General features: G+C 45.0%; 1 long non-coding RNA gene across 3 annotated transcripts in view; it reads left to right on the top strand.

Moving 5' to 3' along the window:
* Positions 1-624: 624 nt before the first annotated feature.
* Positions 625-23006, top strand: part of LOC101692218 — a 67888-nt gene continuing 45506 nt past the window's right edge. For 2 of the 3 annotated variants that reach the window (XR_001178876.2, XR_001178873.2), the window contains exon 1: positions 625-947. This is a non-coding gene — a long non-coding RNA (uncharacterized LOC101692218). The remainder of the gene's footprint in view (positions 948-23006) is intronic. The other variant, XR_001178874.2, reaches the window with a different exon arrangement.

Below are 23006 nucleotides of genomic sequence, written 5' to 3'. Positions count from 1 at the left end.
GGGGATGGGTTACCCGGCAGCCTGGGCTTTTTCTAAAGAGCCTTTGTCTCTCGGCCCAGGTATTAAGTTGGTGTCGCAACAATCCTAGGTACATTTGGTTCACCGCCCCCCCCCCACGCTACCACCCCCCTACCAAGGGCCGTCCTGGGTCTGAATGTGGGCCTGTGTTCTCCTGGTCCACCGTCCTCAGCCCTGCACAGGGGACTGAAAGAGAATGGGCCACAGGAATGCACCCAGAACAGAGCCAAATTGTTCAAGCTGCGTGAAGAAGAAAGAAAAAACGAGTTGGGGGGGTGGTTGAGGGAAGAAGAAAAGGTTTCCTTGTTGGTTCGATTTCTCTGGAGGAGATTTCTCTTGGAGGATAACACAGCAATTTTTTTTAGGAGGGGCAGTGGGGAGCGAAAGGGAGAGAGCCGAGTTTTATCGGCACGGTGGCCTGTACCGAAAGGTGACATTTGAGAGAACAATTGCTAGGTTGTTTGGTCACATTTGCTGGTATGAATGAAGCTTAAGAAAAGCTGTCTTTGGATTGCTACGAATAGTCATCTTCATCATGCCTGCCCTCTCTCTCTCTCTCTCTCTCTTTCTCGGTTCCCTTATGAAATAAAGGCACACAGGTAATAAACAAAGCACTATAAAAGATCAGATTGACGTATTCTGTGGGCTCATTCAATGTCGCGAGCAAGGCTTCTGCACACCGTCGCTGGTCCTTGTGGCTCCACATCCTGACGCGGGACTGAGGGATAGTGGTGGGATGAGGCTAGACCCCCTGGTCCCCTTTTTGGAACTGTGCTGAATTCATCAGAGCCACGTCCCTGGGCAGCTAACCCACACATGACGACTGAGGGACAGAGGAAAACCTAGCAGGGTAGAGACCCGTGGATTTGCTCATTTGGATTTTTGGACTTTGACCTGACTTTCTTTGTCCATCCTCATGCCAGATGCAGGTGAGTAGTTGCCTGACTTAAAAAGCTGTGGTGCCCTTGAACCTGACTCCCCGCTCCCCAACTTTGACAGGGATTCAGTTGTGAGTCTTACTTGTTTTTCTCTTTGTGTCATCGTGGTTAGATACTCTTGGGGCACATCTCGCAGCAGAATGCTTTCTGGCCACCTGCTGTGAGAGAGGCAGGCGGAGCCCTGCACGGACTGGATTCGTGTCTAGGAAGGAGCGGGGTGGGTTCGCCTGATTGGGGAGGGCTCTCAGTACCGGGTGGATGGAGAGAATCACGAGTGATTCTTCTCCCGACAGGCAAGTTTTCTTGCTGCTGGCCTTCTCCACCCTGCAAGGCTCTGTCTTCTGCCTTCACCCCCTTCATGCTCCTCTTGTGCTTTCCATTTGCAAGATTCACCGTACGTGTAGAAGGGGGTGGTTGGCCCTGGTCTGGATTCAAAGTCAAGAAGTTTAGGCGAGCGAACAGTGGGCCCCAGTTGTGGCTCTGGTTCCCCCCCTCCCCTACCCCCACCATGAGTTGGTACCTAGAGCCCTTGTCTAGGGAGTTTATCCACACGCAGGTGCTGGTGAGCTGGGCTCCTGTGGGCTGTGCCCCTGAGTTGGCGAGTCACTAAAGATGCAAGGGGGAGATCCCAGGGTTTCGGGGCTCTGCACGTCCTCAGAGCCTCGCTATTCTGTGCACTGCTGTTCGCTCTTCTTTTCCTGGATCACCATAGAACCTCGTAATCGACCTCAATGAAATTGTATCAATTTTGCAGAGACAGGAATATGAGGTTGAAGTGGGGGTGTGCGTGTGTTTGTGTGCAGTTAAGCACAACGGAATGTGACATGCATCCTTCACAGACCTGCTTTACGAAGCCCCAAGAATGCCTGTCCCTCCTACAGACAGTGCGATTACATCAGGGGCTTAGAGCTAGGCATCCTAGAGAGAAAACCATTGTAGCATCTATGTATTCCTGTCGATCTTTTCATTAGTGAGTAATGCCAAAGAGGGGTTCGGTGTATGCGTGCTGTGAGATTAGACTCTCGTAAGTTTATACAATGAGGTTAGTCTCAGGATTTTAGGTATTTCCCAAATGGCCCATTTATTATTACTATTATTTTGCTTTTTATTTATTTTATTATTTTTAGCATTGTATATTACTGTTTTTTATTTTTATTATTTATTTATTTATTTGACTTAGAGAGAGAGAGATCAAGCACAAGAAGGGGGAGCCGCGGAGGGAGAGGGAGAAACAGGCTCCCCATGGAGCAGGGAGCCCGATGTGGGGCTCAATCCCAGGTCCCTGGGATCACAACCCAAGCTGAAGGCTGATGTCCAACCGACCCCTATTACTATTTTAGTTTTAACCTCCATTTTCCAACACAACTTTGAAAATGATTCACCAGGGGTTATTCAAAGAGAGCCTTTCTGGAATTTAACTGAAACCCAAAACTTCCCAGATGAGAAAGACTGTGTGTGTGTGTGTGTGTGTGTGTGTGCGCGCGCGCGTGTGCACATCTGTGTGCACGTGTTTGTAAAAACATGCACTATGGAAGTTGTATATAAACAGTGGTGTGGTGCTGGTTCTGTTTCGTTGTGTGTACAGAACGAAATAATCATATGGGAGAATAATGAGTCATTGTGATTTGGTCATTCAAACTCAGGTTCTAGACCTTTCCACAGAGTTTTTTCTGAGAGCATCCTGCTGCAAAGACATGCTATTAATTTGTAGGAACCGGGTTATACGTAATGCTTCATCTACATATTTTGTAGACTTTTGTGCAAATCTTAACATGTCCTGGTCTACTTCATAATCAATAAGAGCAGCTTGAAACCTTTCCCGATTTGTCGTCACTTAGAACATTTTCCCTTTGTCTGTTCACCATGGAGACTTTTCTCTGTGCCTATGTTTTCCAAATGGCACTGGTTTCTCAGAAAATGATGGGGCTTTGAATATGGCTGCTCTAAAAGAAACCAACAAACTGTCTGGCCTTCACCCATGCCGGGAATATAGTTGGGGTTCAGAAACCTTTTGAAGAATTAGGGAATGATTGGATAAGTGTCTGAGCTGCAGGCAGTGCTTGTTCCCCTCTGTATTTATTGACTCATGTAGGTACTCTCTTGAGTAGGATATCCACACAGTCATTGAATCTTTGAGTCTTTGAACTCAGCCGACATATTCTTTTCTTAGTGTCCTTTAACACATCTGCAACTTAAATCCAGTCACTGGATTGCTTTGGGGTTAGGTAAATATATCACCAACCAGAATCTGGCCTTGAATTTTCTTCTTTATGTGTCTCTCATCATTATCCATATTTAATCAAGATATAGTATGGATTTTTTTGAACTATCTCATATATATGTCAATATAGGCTAACACAAGAGTTTGCTTTCTCTGAGACGATGGTTTAAAATTCGTGTGCAGTGTAAGTGAGTGTTCACCAAGTCATCCCGTGGATTTTAATTTCCTTTCCCAATATATACTCATTACTCCAGGTGGGAGACTAGAGTAGCCAGCAGGAATGGTGCAGGGGTCAAAGGCTGTTCTTCACATAAGGTGAAAGGGGGAGAGAACACAGCCTTCTGGAGAGTTCTACAATGAACACCAACCATGCGCCACAAACTCAGCATTTCGACCTTGTGACGTTGGGTGAAGCGGTGGCCAGTGATGTCTGGCCCAGGGCATCTGCCTTCACAGACTTATGGGGGCATGGGGACCCAAGGCTCAGACATGTGTGTTAAGTCACTGTTTCTTTCTCTGCTTATTAGCCTTGTGGGTAAGGGCAGCGTTAAGCAACGGCCCAGCAGCCTTCAAGAACAACGTGGCAAAATGCAGGAGAACACACAGTCTTGTGTTTGGGGCTTTAAGAGGCTCTGAGGTGACTTGTGTTTGGGAGGATTTGAGAACAGATTGGCTTATAGCCATTACTGTTGGCTAATAATTGCACTAATCTTTTGGAGGGAGGTTTTGTGTGCGCGCGTGTTCCCCCTTCCCTCAATCCCCAAGCCGGAGAACAATGGGGGACTTGTGTTTCTGCGCTATTCCATGAGATAGGTCAGGGAACTTCCACTGGGCAGGTCAGGGCTGTGATGACTGACCCAGAGCCTTAGCCCCAAGCCGTCATGATGGAGCCCGGGACCCGAGCACGACTACTTCGGCCGCGTTATAGGGAGACTTTCTCTGGCTGAGCCAATGGAACAGTAGCTGTTCGTTCAGGGCTTATCAGACCCATTGCCCCCTGGGGAGGAAAAGGGCTCAGAACAAGGTGCAATTCTTGCTGAGAGGGAAAGAGCAAGGAGGGGTGCGTGCGTGTGCTTTCCTGCTCTCATACATACTGCATCCTATCTATATTTTTTCTCATCTAGAATTCACTCGGTAAAACTGGTCTGTTTCCTTTAAAATCGCTGGTACTTAACTCAGACTTGGAGTAGAGATGCTAAGTGGAGACGTTCCTACAGAATAAACTGTGTGTGTGAGCATGTGTGTGTGTGCGCGTGTAAGGGGGTGGGGGTGGCAGATACGTCGGTCTGTAATGTTAAAGTCAAGTTGTCCGCTGCATGAGGAGTGACACTCATCCGTAGGATCGGTCTATGATGAGGACCTGCTCTCAGATGCAGAAAATATCATTTACATGTTTTGGGGGTGAGGAGAATTCTCCCTATCGTTTAGAAAGCAAGTACTTGGTACGTACCTATGCCGGGAAGGTCAGAACAAGAATCTCCAGGGTTGTAAGATCCAGAGGGCAGCTGTACCTCATAGTACCTCCGTCACCATGGGCACTTATTTCCTACACTCTCCCTAAAGTGGAGCCCACGGTCACTTTAAACGTCCTGAGCCGACCATGTCCTTTTAGTGAATTTCCACGAGCTGGTTGCTCACTTGTGAGGCTTTGTGACAGCGGGGTCCTTGCCAACATAGCAATCGGGGGTGAGGGCAGAGCATTGTACTTCCACTCTGCCTCTCAGCCGCAGGTTGCCCTAGTGCCCACCTCGGGGGTGTTGAGCTCCTCTCTCCGTCTGCTGCCTGTTAAGCAGCTGCCGAGCTTAGTAACAAGGAGGCTGGTGTGGCCGGTGGATGGAGCGCTCCGTTCATGGAACTTGGCAAGAGGCTGCTCGCTGGGACCCGAGGGCAATGAAAAGAAGAGGAGGTGAGCATGATTCTACAGGACAGGGGTTGGGAGCAGACGAGGGGGCGCTGGCAACCGAAGAGGCCACCTAAGTGCCACTCATGGCTGATGCCCTTGGGATCTGCTGGTCTGAACTGGATTGAGATCCAAGCAGAGACAGTTTCTTCCCTCTCAGACCCCGGGAGTTCTCCAGCCTGAGTGTTCCAGCTCCCCACGAACATTTCCAAATTGAAAAAAAAAAAAAAAAAAAAGTGTGGAAAAATACAGTAAAAGCGACAGCGCCTTCCCAGTTTCCGACAGTTCTGTTTGACTTCATGATTAGCCAAACTGCAGTCCCTGAGTTGCTGGCTTAATGTGTGTCACCGTGAGTTATTAACCGTTTCCCGGCCTCTCCTGGTGGGTGTCCGTCTGGCGTCTTGCCCGCAGCTGGCTCAGTCATCTGTTATCCTGTGCCCTTTCCCTTGGGCTTTAGGCTTGACCTGAACAGCCCTGTTTCTCTTACGGGGTCAAATTTAAATTCACTCCACTGTCACCTCTCAGTTATGCTTTTTGCCAAGTGGTGGCTGAAACAGAAGACCAACGCATGCGACAGCAAGAATGACTGCAGAGTCAGCTCGCAAGGGTTCGGAGTGTCCCTCAGACACCAACCGTCTAGAATATTTTCCCTGATTAGGAGTCAAAAGGCAGAGAAGGGCTCATTCCAGAACTGGGAGGATGTAGCACAGAGTAGATGGGGAAGCAGAAGGAGAGCTAATCTTATGTATATTTTGTATGGGCTAACTTAGTCTTTGTGGCCCAGAGTCACTCCTTCTGGACATCTTATCTCTCCTTTTCCCACCATCTCCCTGGGGACACGTGCCTTTATTTTGTCCCTTGGATGCCCAGGATCTTCTTAGGCAATACCATGTATTCAGACCATTACCCAATGTTCTTTTATTCCCTCAAAACTCTTATGTCCCTGGGACCGTTCTCTTTGGAGCCTTGCACTTTGGGGCCATGCAACTTATTGCTCTGAGAAATAATCCACGCTAATAAATTATTTGAGGGCTACTGATTTAATGCATTACTCAAAAAGTGAATCTCAAAACAAAAGGATCTTTTAGAAACAAAGAACTTGATTAAAATTTTATTATCTTTTTTTTATTAAAGATTTTATTTTATTATCTCCTTAAATATTTTTATTATCTTTTAAAAAGGTTTTATTATCTTTTTTTTTTTTTTAAAGATTTTGTTTATTTATTTGACAGAGCAAGAGAGTGGGAGAGGGAGAAGCAGGCTCCCCGCTGAGCAGGGAGCAGGACCTGGAGCTCCATCCCAGGATCCTGGGATCATGATCTGAGTCAAAGGCAAACACTTAACTGAATGAGCCACCGAGGAGTCCCGCTCCCTCAACATCTTACGTTGTTACGTACATTTGTCACAGGAAGAACGTTACCACTCACTGCATTTCAGAGTTTCTTGGATTTTACCAGCTTCATTTCAATATCCCTTCCCTGCTCCAGGATCTCACCCAGGGCACCATCTTAAGTTCAGTTGTCGAGTCTTCTTGGCCTCCTCCAGTTTGTGACAGTTTCTCAGGCTTCCCTCGTTTGGATGAACTTGACTCTTTTGGGGGGGAAGAGGGGAGGGCTGCTCAAGTATTTTGGAGAATGCTCCTTAATTTGAGGCCAACTGGTGCTTTTTCGTCATGGTTCACCAGGGGTTATGGGTTTTGGAGAGGATGACCTAAGAGGCAATGTGCATTTTCATCATTGTATCATGGGTACATGGCATTCGTGTGACTTATGGCTGGTGATGGGACTCTGATCTCCTGAGTAAGGTAAAGTCTGTCAGGTTCCTCCACTGTCAAGTTCCTTCTCCTCCCTCCAATACTGTAGTCTTTGAAACAAAGTCACCAAATGCATCCCACACTCCATGGGGGTGGGGGGGTAGTTGTGCTCTACCAAATATGGCAGCCTACTTTACAGGCTTTACTGTGCCTTGCCTTTCTTTTTATCTTTCTTTTTTTTTTAAAACAACATATTTTAGAGATGGCCCTGTTATTGGTATATAGAGAAATTCCGTATTTGTTATTAATTTGCATTTATTTGCCTTATTCTGTGGATGTATGGATACCATAATTGATTTAACTAGCCCCCTTGCAATGGGCATTTAGGTTGCTTCAAATGTTTTGATCTTACAAACAAGGCTGAAACAAACATCTGGCACACGTTCGAGTGTATCTTCAGGATAAATTCCCAAAAGTTGAATTGCTGCTTGAAGAGAATGTGATGTGTAGTTTCTCGAGCTATCGCTGTACTGCCATCACCAGAGAGTAGATGGATTTCTATGTCCCCAGCCATGTTTCATCACGATGATTCAGTGGATGGAATTTCGCATGGGTGGAGGAAATGTTTTTAAACTGGTGGACCACTCGATGCTACTGCCGAGCTCCTTCAATCACAGTACAACGGGAAAAACTATAGGTAATCCAATTATCTAGGTGCAACATGGCCTGTGAGCGAATTTAATAGTCTAGAGCCCCCCGCCTTACATGCTGAAGACTTGATCTATCTCCAGCCTCATTCTGTAACTAGGGTCCCACTGTGGCCATTTCCTGGCATGCTCTGGATACCCTCTTTTCTTTGCCTAGAACATTCTTTATGCTTTCAAGACTCTCACCACCTTCTTCCCCTGCTATCCATATATCCATGGAAAGCTCACATCTTGGTTAGGCCCATCTGGCTCATTCTTGGTCATTTCAGCACAAATGCACTCCCCTCAGCCTTCTATGTTGCCATACTCAGACTTGGAAGTCATTGCTATATTGAACAAGGATTTTGCCTTACAAGTGTATTGTGAATATTCTGAGGCAGGGGGTTGTCTTTTCTCTTTATTTCATCATTTTCCAAAGGCTTTTGAACCCAACATGCTGTGAGTCTATGCTGTTGGTCATGCTGTCAATGGACCCTCTTCTCCTCCATCTCCTGTGGAAGGAAACCATTTCTGTGAGGGTATCTGCCTATCCATAGTCTCTTGGTGACCACCTTCTCCTCAGAATTACATGAGCGGGACAAATCATTTCTTTGAGGCTAAGGGATGATTTCCTGGAGGTGGTAAGAAATAGCTATAAAGGTCACTAGTAAGATTTGAAATTACCTGTAAATGTTGCAAATCATTGAAAACTAACTCTTGGCCACAGAAGGCATTGTGGATGTTGGGGACCATGGCTTCTCAGATGTGTGGGCACTGGACTAACATGAATTTATTTATTACCACTGGCTCGGTTGCCTACCGGGAAGGCTTTCCCACTTGGCATCCTACTGGGATCCTTTTGTTGTAAATCTTAGTTGAGGGAGGAATATTCTGTTCTCACACAGGTTGTCTTCTGCCTCAATCTCTGAAACCCAGCCTTCCTACCATCAGAGCCTTGGGAAGGCCAGTCTTGCTTTTGGGGGCAGACTTTTTTATGTGAACAATGAAACATCCCCCTCTATGCTTCTACTCTCTAACCCCCTTACACATTTCTATTGACATGGTTGTTATTCTATGTGGCTCCCATCCACTCAATCTATTTAAATTATGGGATTTTAGGATTTGCATAAATCTTGAAATCTTTAGGAAAAGGAACCCAGAAAGATAAAGTCTCTCTCAAGCCTCACAAAGCTGGTTGAAGTAGCCCAATGCTCAGCTCAGGTGGGTCTCTAAAACCCATGGGATTTTTTTTCTATCATGTTCCCTTATTTATTGAGTATCCAATAATAATAGCTAATGTCTATGGAATCCTTTCTATGAGCACAGCACACAGTGAAGGTTTTACCTGTATTATTTCCTTGTGATAGCCTTCTATGGCAGACAGCTACCATTTTTCCCACCTAGTAAATGAGAACATAGAGGAAACAGTGATAAAGATACTTGCCCACAATCACATGGCTAATTGTAGGTGAAGTCAGGACAGTCAGATTGGCAGAAAGTGCCAAGGCAGAGTGTGCCTTTCTGTAGTACATTACATGGCAAAGGAGCCCAGGGAATGGACATGTTAGGTTTTGCAGAGGCTATGGCAGAAACGATCTCTGCCCTTGGTGGTTTTCATTCTAGTCGAGGGGGCCCTAGGGTTGCCAATAAAATACGGAACGCCCAGTTACACTTGAATTCCAAATAAACACCAAATATTTTTTAGTATAATTATGTCTCAAACATTCCATGGAACATATTTATACTAAAAATTATTTGTTGTTTATCTAAAACTCAAATTTAACCGGGCATTCTGCTAAAGCTGACAACTGCACGGAGCACCTAGAAAACTCTGGAAAGCCAACGCTCATGCCGTGTATGCCGTACACGCTCCCTTATCCTCACGCCACAGTACTGCTCCCCTTCTTCCTTCTCTCCGTCTACGTCCCTTCTTGGCAGACCCCTCCCCATGGCATGTGCTCCATCCAGAATACACAGCCTGGTGGCATGGCGGGCAAGTTGTAGCGCTATGTCCCAGGCTGGCCAGCAGTCAACGTGGAGACATCTTCCTTTCTGCCTGTGTGCACAGCCCCGGGTGTGTCCTGTAGCTCCTGAGGCCTCCACTCTTCCTCTTGGCTCTCCTTGGTTGCTCTGCCCAGCCCTCCACCACCTCAGACGTCTGTTCCACCCAGGTTTCCACCCTGCCCAGTGGGTGCCCTGGTTTGCATCAGGTCACTGTGTGCTCATTAGTATTCACCCAAGTCACGGGGCCCAAAGGAAAGGAGACGGCCAAGTCATCTGGCTACTGCTTCCACCTCTCTCTGAGATAGGCTTTCACGGGAATTGGGGTGAGCTATTGGGGTGGGGTGGGCGGGTGCTCAGAGCACACTGGTGAACAGTCGCCGCCTGTGTCCTCTCTGGGATGGGGGCGTTCCGCTGGCTATTTTAAGGCCAGACTGGTGAATGTTGGGTTCCCCTTCGTTTACCTAGGCTCTCAGTATTTTCCCTGGCACGCTCCGAGGTGGTCACAGAATGTGGGAAACCAGGCAAGGGAAAAAATTAACGCTCTGTGATGACGCCCCTGGTAGCTGCTGCTAAGTTCCATGGAAAAGAGGGGAGTTTGGGGGGAGTTTGGGGGGCTCACTATCTTCGCCTATGGATGTCTCCAAAAACTTGTAGCTGTATTGGCACCTCCTCAACTCCAGAGATGGTGGAAAAAGAAAATTGGCTGCTAACTCAGTCCGAGGCCTGCCTCATAGCCCCAACTCCACCCACTCCTGTGGAGTGCCTTTGCCCACAGTGAATGCCCCTTTATCGTCCGTGAGCGATACTGACTTCTCAAAAATACTGTGTAGGCCTTGTGTCCCAGATGCCTGTGGCATGCTGGCTCTGTTTCCCTTTCAAGGCTGTTGGCTTAAAAACCCACCCAGAAACCTGAGAAAAATATCTCTACTTGGCAGCTCAAGAGGCTAACACCAACGGCCTTCTGTTTCTTAGTCCACTGGCCACAAGCTACCAAGTGGACAGTTATTATAAGGAAGGAAACAACTTGGGTAGTGGAAAAATGCAGCAGGCAACTCACAGTTGGTTAAAAGTCTGATGGGGAGCATGCCCTGCATTGCTTAGACTCACGTGGTGAAGACTTAGCTCATCATCTTCGTTGGCTTTGCAGGAAAGTTCCATTAGCTTTGTGCAGGTTTGGCCTTCTGGGTTAGCAGTTTTCTCTCAGAGCCTATAGTGGAAATTGAGTCCAAATGTGGGTCTGAAGTTGGGAGTGTGATTGAATATTGGGTTTTCCCATGGATCAAGTAATTTGTTTCATGTTTACTATACCAGGCCCTTGATGAGTGACTTAACAAACATTACATCATTTGACCTTTACAACTACACCTTTGGTAGGTGCTATTGGACCTGCTTTATGGGTGCCAGGCTGAGTATCTTGACTCGGCCACAGGCAAGGTCAGCCTGGACCACCTCCTGTGCTCTATCTCCTGTTACATGGAGTCTCACTAATGGGAGGACTTTTCTCTTGAGCTTTTTGCCCCCTCTAATTGCAGTGTCACTCTTCCTGGAAAAATCAGTCATGCCTGGATTGAGAGATCCATTTGAAGATTTTCTAGTCATTTATCACATATTTATAACTGAGTTTTATTTAGATGCAGCTGACAGAGTCTCATGACTCTTTAACCAAAGTGTGTAATGAATGCCTCACTCAAAAACTCTTGTTTTCTTGTGGTACCTGGATGAGTTCCATCAAGGAGGAGATCATGTGTGCATTTAACTGGTCAAAAGAGGGAGACTATTAAAAGTGGTCTCCAGCCGACTCACAATGGACTTCAAAACATCACAGGACAATCACTTGAGGCTGTTAAGAGTGGGTCCAAGGGATCCAAGGGGTCCATGAATCAATGCTCCAGGTGACCTCTTGTCCTTTATAAAGATAATGTCCAGCATATAAGATCTACATGCTGCTTTCTAACTTCCTAGTTGGAAGCGAGCAGTGGGGAAGGGCTCAAAGCCACTGGTATCTAAGTCTAGGCAGAGTCATCATCTCAGGTTCTATGGATTACTAGGTCCCCACTGGGATCCCAGTTCCCACTATTTCTTTTATCAACCAGCACACCCTCAGCTGTTGCTACCATTTCCAATTTTGGTGACTGCCGGCTTGTCTTCGTTTCAAAAATGCCGATAACATCTATAAGTGAAAAAATCCAGAGGCATTGGCCTGTGGCCACCCTCGTTATTTAACGCAAGTTATGATTTTTCGTTCAGTGCTTGACAGCCCGGAGAGCACAGTCACCTCATAATAGACCGACCTTCCCTCTGCCTGAAGCACAAATACCTGGAAAAGACATCGAGCTCCAGTTCTGACTACAGAAGACATCAACCCAGCCCCCTGGGAAGTGCAAGCAGGCAGCAGCATTTGCCCTGCCAGACTTACCTCCTGCTCCTCACCAGAGGACTTTCCCTCCCTTTATAAACACTTAATCTAACCTCATACCTATTTGGGGGGCAAGATGGCTCTCATATACATTTATTGAGTACTTTTCCCCCAAACGCTTCTGCCTCCGTTCTTTGCATGATGCAGCAAGTGACATTCATTCCATAGCATCTCTAAATTACCAACTATGGGCAAAGCCCTCTGCTTGATGCTCTGAAGAATGTGAGTTAGGTCAAGCGTGAACAAGGGAGGCTCAGTGACCGTGCGTGAACCTAGCCAACAACTGCAAGTCAACATGCATGTTGTACAAGCACGATACTGACAAAACATCATAAATACGTTCTTTTGCCAAAAAATCTGCAGATCAATTAACCTCATAGAAATGGGCTAGAAAAATACAACATGTCTTTATTCTTTGGTTCATTCAACAAAAATATTTTGAAGGTCTTAAGTCTCCAAACCTCTGAGTTCAATCGTAAGTGGAAAATGGATACATTTCCTGTCCCCAAGTTACTTATCATTAGGGTGTCAGGAGAGACCATAAGAAGCTCTTGTTTATATTTGTTTTGTAAAACATGAATATGGAATCTATTATTTGCTAGGAACTATGCTATTTGGGAAATGGAAGCACACTCGTTAGATTCGGACAGACATCATTCGTTTCCTACTCATTTTAAAATTTAAAAATATTATAAAATTGGGGCACCTGGGTGGCTCAGTCTGTTAAGCATCTGCCTTTGGCTCAGGTCATGTTCTCAGGGTCCTCAGATAGAGCCTCACATCAGGATCCTTTCTTGGTGGGGATTCTGCTTCTCCTTTTGCTTCTCTCATTGCCCCTCCTCCTACTCCTGCTCCCTCTCTCTCAAATAAATAAATAAAAATTATAAAAATTTAGAGTAAGGGGAAAGAAAAGTTGACAGTGAAACGAACATTTTCAAGAAGCAAGTTTCTGTGTTGAGGTCTTCAGCTGTCGAGGCATGTTGAATGTTCAAGGCGGGTGGCCGTCCTGAGTGTAATTCAGCCGAGAAACCCTCACAGGTGGCATGGATTCAAGACAGTTTTTGAAGAAGTTGAAGGGCACAGAGAGGCAAGCCTCCAGGAAGGGAAAAGGTCTGGGCAGAGTGTTGAGAGGAAGGAGGAAGTCAACACGGTGGTGGCTGGTGGGAATGGCGGGGGGTGGGGTGGGGGGAAGATTCATCTAATAAGACAGGAAAAGCAAAGCTATGTGGTAAGGAAGGAGAAGAATAATGAGGAAGGAATCTATGTAGGATCTCTTCAGAACCTTGCAAGGTTGAGGACTTTTTATTACTATTATTAGAACAAATTTGGTGGTAGTTCCATCCAATTTCAAAGTCATGATCTTTGCTTTGCAGTACATTGTGCCTACTTTATAAAGGGGAATAGAAAAAGCTGCCAGAAAAAAAAGGGCTCAATGTTGAGAGTTTACCTACAAATTTTACCTTGAAACAAATGAGAAAGAGAGTTTAGCATAGAAAGTAAAGGGTGCATGAATTCTAAACATAAAAATAGAAGGTGGAATAAATTTTCATATCTTCAGCCGGCCACTCTCAGACCCCCAGAAGTCTTTTTGCAACTTTACTGTGCTATTAACATCTATTTGATTAAAACTTTGAGGAATACTACTGTATTTTATTCAGTCAGCAACAATCACCTCTCAGCTTGTACACTTAACACAAGACATGCCATGAAAAACATTTGTACCCTCAAAATAGTGTGGTATCAAAACACCTAAAGCAAAGTGTTAGAATTTGCAAGAACAATTTAGGCAAAAAAAAAAAAAAAACCCACTTGTGAACCCAAATAAGCACAAACCCACAAAAAACAGCAAAGGGGGTAACCTCTGTTGGACAGTACTCCTTGAACGTCCCTTTCTTTCTTATGGTACTTTCAGAAACCTCTAAGAGCTGCTTCAAGAGTCAACTGTACCAGTAGTTCTTACAGCTGGAATATTTACACCAGTGGAAAAATCTGTAGTGTCTCACAAACTGGGAGGCTTAAGGAATCAACCTAGTTGGAGCAAAACAAGATGGCGGCACTTTTTCCTTCCAGGGAAAGAGACTCCGTAGGAGAGAGTAGGTTTCTTATTGGGTTGTTACCAACTTAATGGCTGCTAAACAGTCTACAAGTCTACAGTCAGTGAGAGAGAGGAGCTGTTACCCTCACCAGCTGATGCTATTGTTGGAATTAATTTTAATAATGATAAAAATAGCATCTAATATTTCTGGAACAATCACTACATGCCAAGCACTAGCATAGCAGTTCTCAACCAGGGGTGACTTCCACCCGCCCTGCTCCAGGACATTTGGAAATGTCTGGGGACGTTTTGATGGTCACAATGGAGGGGCCATGGCATTTGGCAGGGGCTTCTGGCATCTAGCTTGTACAGGCCAGGATGCTGCTAAACAGTCTACAAATGCAGAGGACAGACACCTACAATGATGAATTATCTCGCCCAAAATAGCAAGGGTTCAGTAACCTTGCAGCAGACAGTTTTTTGCACATATTTAACCTTCAAAATAACCCTATGAGAGACATATTCTTATCATCCCTGCTTTACAGACAAGAACATTTGGGCTTACAGGAGCTCAAATTTTTTTGGCCTTTGAATATTTTCAGGTTTCTTTTTCGAGATCTGTTTGGTCCTGTGACAACTGCAGAAAATGTAGGTTTGTTCAGTGGCTGGGAATTGGCTCCCTCATGCTCCAGCATGAAAGTTTCCCAACTTCAGCTGACCTAACCCTCATTCCATTCTGGGATGAGACTGGCTGACAGCTGGTGACCAGAGTAGGGGGATGAATGTATTATATAATGTCTACAAAGTCATGAAAAGTTGGTTTAACTTCTATGATAAGCAAGAGATAGAGAGATAAGATAGAGAATAAGAATCTGATGTGATTTAAAAATATGTTTTCAAACATGGTGGCCAGAATGTCCCCCCAAATCCCTGGTGCTCTATTCCTAACCTCTGATAGTGGCATGGTGTGTGCTATTAAGAAAACAAAGGTCCAGATGCCATGACGTTCAGACAAGAGAGGATGTCTCACTACTACAACCTTACATGGGATTAGGTCATAGAATTCTGAGAGCGTTGGGTCCTTTGGAAGACGACATCTGCCTTTCCTTTTTTTTTTTTTTTTTTTTGATAAATTCCAAGCTCCTTGTCAAAATATTTATGACCAGAGACAGGGAAATCAGATGTTTTCTTTTGAACCAGTTCTCTGCCTCAGGCTTGGGTGCTCGGACCACTTCTCTCTGCTCTTCTCATTTTTCTTTCCTCCTTTCCATTTTTGCAACTTTTTCTCACTAGTTGCATCTTTTCCACTCGCTTTACAGGATTTCTCACCTGCCTGTGTAAAATGTGGAACAAGGGAATGGAGAAGAGTTGTCTAAACACTTAGGCTGACTGTCCAATGGGGAGATTGTATGATCAGGTCAACGAGGGCAAAGATTCTCTTTTGTATAGTTAGGAGGCACCCACTTGGAAGACTTTTTTTTTTTTTTAAGATTTTACTAATTTATTTGAGAAAGAGTAAGAGAGAGCAAGAGAGTGCAAGCATCAGGGAAAGAGAGAAGCAGGCTCCCTGTTAAGCAGGGAACCTAGCACGGGGTTTGATCTCAGGACCCTGGCATCATGACTTGAGGTGAAGGCAGATGCTTACCTGACTGAACCACCCAGGGGGCAGCTGAAGACGCTTTTGAAAATTAAGGAAACCCCTTTAAAGTCTTTAAACTATAAACTGATAACAATAGGGTACAAATCCACATATTTTTTTCCCCCTCATGATGTTCAAAAACTTCTGCCATAGCCAATTGTCAGCTCTGTCCTGTCATTGGTACATATTTCAATGTTACTATTGCTGTTTAAGTTGACTGAATTCAACGGGAGCCAAAATGTAAGTCAATTTAACAAACATTTCGTCAGCTTGTATTATGGACCAAGATGAATATGATATAACAGACCCCTGCGGTGAGGGAGCTTAGCATTTTGGTGGGAAACTGAATAAATAATACATCCAATTGTCATATAGGCAAATGTATGAGTTATCTAGTACCATGTAACAAATTACCCTTGAGATAATACACATTTATCACTGCACAGTTTCTATAAGTCAGGAGTATGGACATGGCTTAGCTGGATCTTTTGCTTCAAGGTTACTTATAAGAATGAAACAGGTTGGTTTAGGGTCTATGGTCCTATCTGAAACCTCAACTACAGGAAGATTCATTTCTTAGCTCACCCATGAGGTTGTTGGAAGGATTCAGCTCCTTGATGTTTCCTTAAGGGTCTCAATTTCTGTCTCAAGAAGGCATTACTCAAGAGAGTTCCTTGCCACATGGGCCTCTCCAACATGGCAGCTTGTCATCAAAGTGTGCAAGCTGAGAAGACAGTAGACAAAACCAAAGTTACCATCTTATATAAACTCTTTTAGAAATGACAGCCCATCCCTTTTGTGTGTTCAGTTGATTAGAAGTGAGTCATTAGGTCTGGCCCACACTCAAAAAGAGAGGATTATGCAAGGACCTGAATACCAACAGGGAAATCACTGGGAGCTATGTCAGAAGCAGCCTACCACATAAAGGTTAAGAGAGTGTTAAAGAGAAGCTCAAAGTGGCTGTGATCCTGTCAAAGCAGGGAGTGGTGGAAGGAACCTTATCTCTAAAAGGAGGTATTTTCCGGGACATCTGGGTGGCTCAGTTGGTTAGGGGTCTGACTCTTGATTTTGGCTCAGGTCATGACTTCAGGTTCATAAGATCAAGCCCCATGTTGGTCTCCACACTCAGTGGGGGTCTGCTGGAGATTCTCTGTCTTCCTCTCCCCCTCCCCTTGCTCATGCACATGCTCTTTCTCTCTCTAAAATAAATAAATAATTTTTTTTTTTTTTTTTAATTAAAGGAGGTATTTTCTGACTACATTGGACTGCACTAGATTTGTGGAATAACCCTAGACTTGCAAAATTTGTGACTGGAGCCTTAGTAGCTAACCACTTAAGGCGTTATGGCCCTAATCATGAATAAAGAAACATGGAACCTCACCAAGGTTTCAAAAGTCCCATGGTTGTTTTATTCAATATCTGTCTCAAGAAAATTTTCCTAGTCACTTGTTCATTTAGTGGCTTACTTATTCACCTGTTTATATATCAGTTAATGCTAGATAATGAAACTCAGAGATGAATTACCTTGGAGGAACTGGATAATGGGACCAAGAAGTGAATGAGATTTACTTTTGAGGGCCTCTCCTCAGTCCTCATTGTACACAAAGGTTCAGGAAATTGTGTCCTGTGAGTCAAATCTGCCATTCCCTTCATCTGTTTGTGTATAGCTTATGAGATAAAAAAGGCTTATATATTTTTAATGTTTGAAAGAACAAACAACAGAAGAATAATATTTGGTGGCAGATGAAAATTGTATGAAATTCCAATTACAGTGCTTATAAAGATTTATTGGGACACAACCATGCCGGTTTATTGACATACTGTTTATGGCTGGTTTTACAGAGTTGAGACCACGTGATTCCCAAAGCGTAAAATATTTACTGTCTAGACCTTGAAGAGGAAGTCTGCCCACTCCTGGTCCAGAGAAAGATGGACATGCAAACAAGTAATTACTGTGTTGTGATATGTGATAATCTAGATGTACATACCGGGGTCATCAGGAGCACACAGGCATGAATTCTGTTCATAACTGCTTCCAGGTTGGTGACGAAAGGCTTTGTGGAGGTCTCCTTGAGGATAAGTGAGGGTTCTTCTGAAACGGGAGGTGTTAGAGAGAAAATGACTCATGGCGCTTGTTAGAGATAGTTGAGGAGGGCATTACTCAAGAGACACTGCTGCAATGTGGATTTTGTAGCAAGGGAAAGTGGACCCAACTCTGGGAGAGTCCCTCAGATGGAGAGGTTTGTAGGCAAGGAGCAACGTGGGGTCCCTTGGTGGAAAATTACTAGGAGGAAATATCAAGACTGGGGGGATTCTGGCTAAACCAACACGACAGGATTTTTGCTAAAACCTGGCCAGAGTGATAAGATATCCAGGGTACAAGATGAGGAATTTGATCAGATATCAAGGGTGGGAGAATTTTGCAAAACTGAACCAGCAGGATTCCTGCTGAAACTAGACTGAACGATCCAAGGACAGAACTTCAGGTTGGGGCCTTGTCAGAAAGGAGTCAGAAGAGCAGAAGAGTCCGACTCAAGTTTGGTTGAAGGAGAGAATCTTTGAGTGTCTGGCAGAAAAGAAAAGAGAGAAAAGACAGTCTCTTTCAAGGATCCTTAAATTGGTGACCATGGACTCCTTAGGGGGTAAGGTACCCCTGAAATTGTTTGCCAGACCTGTGTTTATCTGCACCTCCCCCCCCCCCCCCGCCCCACTGAAGGAGAGGGTCTGGTTCTTACAACAGGTTTTCAATTGTTTAGGAATCACTATTGAGGGCAGACATGGCAGCTCATGCAAAGCCACAAACACGTAAGAGAGAATAATCCACTTTGAAGGGTCAACAGTGAGGATACAAGATAGGTTTCTAGGGGTGCAGATGGAATTAAGGCTAACCACATGCCGCTCACCATTGGAGGGTGTAACGCAGGACCTGGATGGAGCAGAGGTCTGAAGACACAGTGGGATGAGGATCCTGACCCAAACCAACGTTAACCAGACTTGGCCTGGGCTCTCAAGGGGCCACTGCGTCTAAAGCAGCTGATGGATAGGCAGGAAGAACTCAGCCACCTACAGAGAGGCTGTGGGTTGGCAGTTGACTGGAGTAACCCTGGAGTTGGCCAGATATCCAACTCCTTAACCTATCGTTAAGCAAACCCCATCTCCCTTTCCCCTCCGAACCCAAACAACGTTGACTCAATCTGCCTGTGGTCCTCAGAATGTCTGGCCAAACAGCAAGAGGCAGGCACAAGACTCAGCTTCCTCTTCAAGGGGCAGGAGGAGGGGGGGTCTTTCCATGTGACGGTGCTGGGGGGCACACGGAACAACAGAGAGCTCTCCAGTCCTGGCAGGGAGAGTCCCTCAGACGGAGAGATGGAGGCTCTGGACGTGAGGTGTGTGGGGAGGAGGTAATGGTTTTCACTGAATTCCTTTTTATATTTTATTTAGATTAAGTTCTGCTCAGCGGGGTGATTTCTTAATTAGAGCCGCCCAGCCAGGCAGACCTCCAGCTCAGACCCCCGTGCTGCCTTCTAAAGTTTCATGAGGGACCTTGTCCTGCCTTATTTCCTGAGTTCTAATATTTGAATAGTGTGCCGTGGATTTCAATGGGAGGAAAGACATGTAATTTAATCATCTTTATTAGATTTTGCCTGTGGATAGGGAGAGGGGAAGGAAGGAGGAGGGACGTGTGTCCTCTCTTTGTTAATTTTTTTTTCTTTTTCTCTACCTTTCTTCCACTGGTCCGAGAAGGAGGAGATTCAAGGGCTGTTTCTTTTGCCTTCTTTTCTCAAACAAAGAAGCTTCACAGGAATATTAAGACCGAAAGAGAACTGTGTTCTTAAAAAAAAAAAAAAAAAGAAAGAAAGAAAGAAAAAGAAAGAAAGAAAAAAAGAGTTGGATGCGAAAGAGAATTGTGTTCGTTGCAGGACTTTGCAAGGATCCATGGAGAGATTTATGCAAACAGATTATTCAGTTCTTCCTTTGGTGACCTTGGTCCTTAGAGTGAACATGATGACCTTAATGGCTTTTTGCCCCTTCGTCAGCGCAGACGGCGCTCAGCAAGCCTTCAACAAATGGAGGAAAATTAAAGAGAGAAATGGCCCATGGTGTATTCTTACCTGACATAAATTGGCGTCTTTGGCCACCATCCAAGGGAGAGAAACCAGCCTATAGAAACAGAGAAAGAAGATCAGAAGCTGATGTAAGGAAGGGAGGTTTGTCATGTTGCTGTCCTCAGAACGGGAGAAGGAAAACTGAGCAGGAATTAACAGTAGCAAATAGTCAGCAGGGGTCTGTTAGAAGAAATAAATCTACTGGAGTTTTCCAACAAAGGGAGACAGAAGTCAGTATAGCACATCAAAAAAAAAAAAAAAAAAAAAAAAAAAAAAAAAAAAGAAAGAGAAAAGAGAGAAAGGAAGGAAGGGGGAGGTAGGAAGGAGAAAGAAAAAAAAAAAGAATCATATCCAGAACTGTTCCAGTTGTCCTGCTCAATGCACACGCGCACACACGCACACACACACACACACACACACACACACACCCTGTAGCCTACAATCTTCCCTCATGCCCCTATCCTGTTGATCTTTCTTCACTTAAAAATTATCGGCAAAGAATTGATTCATTTGGGAGAATTCCAGGCACTACATTCATGTTCAGTTCAAATGAAATAGGATCCAGACTTTTCAAACTGTGCTGTTCTGCAGATAAAACACCAAGGCAGGACCTCATTATCTGGAGACATGGTCCTTTCTTTTTCCTCTTGCCTTTTGTTTCTGAGCAATTTTAGGCTTGTTTGGAAAGTCTCGTAACGGGGGCAGAACATTTTTCACATCTATTTCGGGAGGGTTTTTAGTTAAGAGTAATGAATTTACCTCTAAACAGATGGGAGAATTTTACTAAAGCTCGAAACGACACTTTTACTAATATCCCCGATAGGCTGATCCTAATCCTCTGATTGTTAAAAATGCTTGGTCTACGAGAGTCTTATTTATGTGCCAAATGTCTTTATTAAATCATGAAATTAACACAGAAAAAAATCCTATTACAATGAGTTTCTGTGTATGATCAAAAGTTGTCCATGGCCCTACTGATAGCCTACTTATTCCAAAATTTAAAAAGGTGAAATCCCAGTAGAGCCCAGCGCTTGGCCAAGTTTTTAAAAAATTCATTGTAAAATGGCCAGAGGGGTTACGAGGTCCCCAGCCAGGAAAGGGCCTACGTTTTATCAAGGTAGTAGTCCCTAACAAAAAGACAACTGTGAAAAATAGGCCTCCCCTTCACCCGTACAGATGAATTCTTGGCAACATTGTAATATGATTTGACCTGTAGAAGCATAACGAGTCTCTGATATCGACTTTGATTTTAAAAACCTAAGGGGCAAATTCAAAGACAAATTGTGCTTGTTAATCCAGGGTTGTGGGATGTGAAAAGAGTTTAAAAAAGTCAAGAGACATGGTCTGGTCTGTTTGTATATTGGATCTTAAAATTAAACTAAAAAAATATATATATTTTCGAATGTAAAATTACTACAGGTATATCACAGAAGAACAAATTCCTTCATAGCCCTCCCCCTGGGAAAGTGCATTTGTTTGGGATTTCCAAACTTGATTCTGGCCTTTATGTGGACGGGAGCATTAAAGGTTCTGTGTTAGAGCTTAGTCTAGACGCGTGGGACCTGATGGACATTAGCAGGACCTAAAAAGAGAAGAAGAGATCCAAGTTGGAGGGTCTAAAGTCTATGGCCTGTCAGAAGCACTTGGAGGGGTAGGTGAACAGAGTAAGGGAAGACACCAGGAGGTCCAGATGAAGCAGGGGGCATGGTGGGACCATGCCTGATAGAACACTTTGGGTCAAACCAAGAGGTGGCAAATGAGATGGGACAGATGTGACAGAGAGAGAGAAAGGGAACATGTAAAGGGCTTGGCCCTGGAGATGCATTTAAAGTCCTTTTATCTTTCAAAGATTGTTAACCCCAATGACTTTTCTTGTTTATTCTAGATGCTTTGCTCTCTCATATTATTACTAGGGACCTGCCATGTTAAAAAGAAACATTTGGGAAGCAAGGGTGATTTTTCTCTTTTCTTTTTTAATTGCAATTGTGATGTGCTCCTGGCCTGACTTGGCATGAGGTCTGGCTTAGATTAGCCCCTGGCTGAGAGATCCCTGCTAATTTAGTGGCTGCAATTAGGCCTGCCTCTAGCCATGGTCTGCTTTTCCTGCATGCCCTTGGTTGTTTTTCTCCAACAGAAGCGGTGGTTCTGCCGGTCCTCTACGGTCGTTGCCCCATTGCTGAGACCACTGGCCAGGATTAGGGGTATGATCTGTGACCCTGAAACAGAGGGAAATTAATTGGAAGCGAGGGGGCGGATTCCATGAAAAGCGCAAGCACTGTGAGTCCTCTCATAAAAGACCCCAACTGCCACAGGTGTGCACCTGCCTTCCAGCCGTCACGATCCTTCCAATAAAAGAAGCAAAAAGGAACAAAATAGGAAATGTTTTCTAAGTAGCAGTGCCTTTCCTCGGGGCCTCAGCCGGGTCTCAGCTAGCCATGGGCTGCAGGTAGAGGCGTGCCTGTCCCTGAGAATTGAGAAGGACTGTCAGCCTTTGCTTCAGCCATCTGAAGAGGTTTGAAAAGAGGAAGCAACTTGCATAACTGAGAGCTGGCAGAAAGGGTGAGTGTGTGTGTGTGTGTGTGTGTGTGTGTGTGTGTCGGGGGTGGGGGAGTCCCCCTCCTGCTCTATTAATAAACTGCTGAAGCTCCAAGTTTGGGGTTTACACAGTTTGACTCCAGGCAAAACTGGAGAGATTGCACATTAAAAAAAATTTTAAGCCAGTTTAAAAATATAAATTAAAGAGCACTTCCCCCAGCCCCCCCCCAGGTATTATTTATTAACAGAAAGAAGTGTATGCCATGTGCTGTCTCTGAAGCCCTGTTCATGCTTCTTGATTCACAAGCGATCCCAAGGAGAGCGACTGTTTGTGTGTTTGGGGGCGATGGGGGATGGAGCCCAAAGCGTTGAAAGCTCACTAAAACTCAGCTCCGTCTTGTTCTTCCTGAGATGAGGAATTTGGCTGTGAAGCCACAGGAGGCTGGGGGGTGGGGGGGGGGGTAGGGGCTGGGAGCAGGAAGAGGAGGAAGTGAGCGCGGGGGTGGTGCCCAGGAGGGCTCCGGGCCAGTAACCAAGTCCTTTGCTGGGGGGCAGGTGGAAGTCTCCAGGGTCGGCACCGGGCAACCTGTGAAGGCAAGGGAGGAAAGAGATTTCTGGAAGTCTCCCGCTGTCCCTCCTGCCTGCTTCCCTCCTTTTCCTGGTGGTTGATTTGCAAGGAGCAGCGGAAGGAAGGATGTATCAAACCCAAAGAAGAAAGAACCCCTACCATTTGCCCCCACGACACCAGCTCCGAA

This window comes from Mustela putorius, unplaced genomic scaffold (genome assembly GCF_011764305.1).
Source record: "Mustela putorius furo isolate JIRA1106 unplaced genomic scaffold, ASM1176430v1.1 tig00001999_pilon_pilon_pilon, whole genome shotgun sequence".
Classification (NCBI taxonomy): Eukaryota; Metazoa; Chordata; class Mammalia; order Carnivora; family Mustelidae; genus Mustela; species Mustela putorius.
The sequence above is the reverse complement of the archived record's forward strand: the minus strand, read 5'-3'. Positions and strand labels throughout refer to the sequence as shown.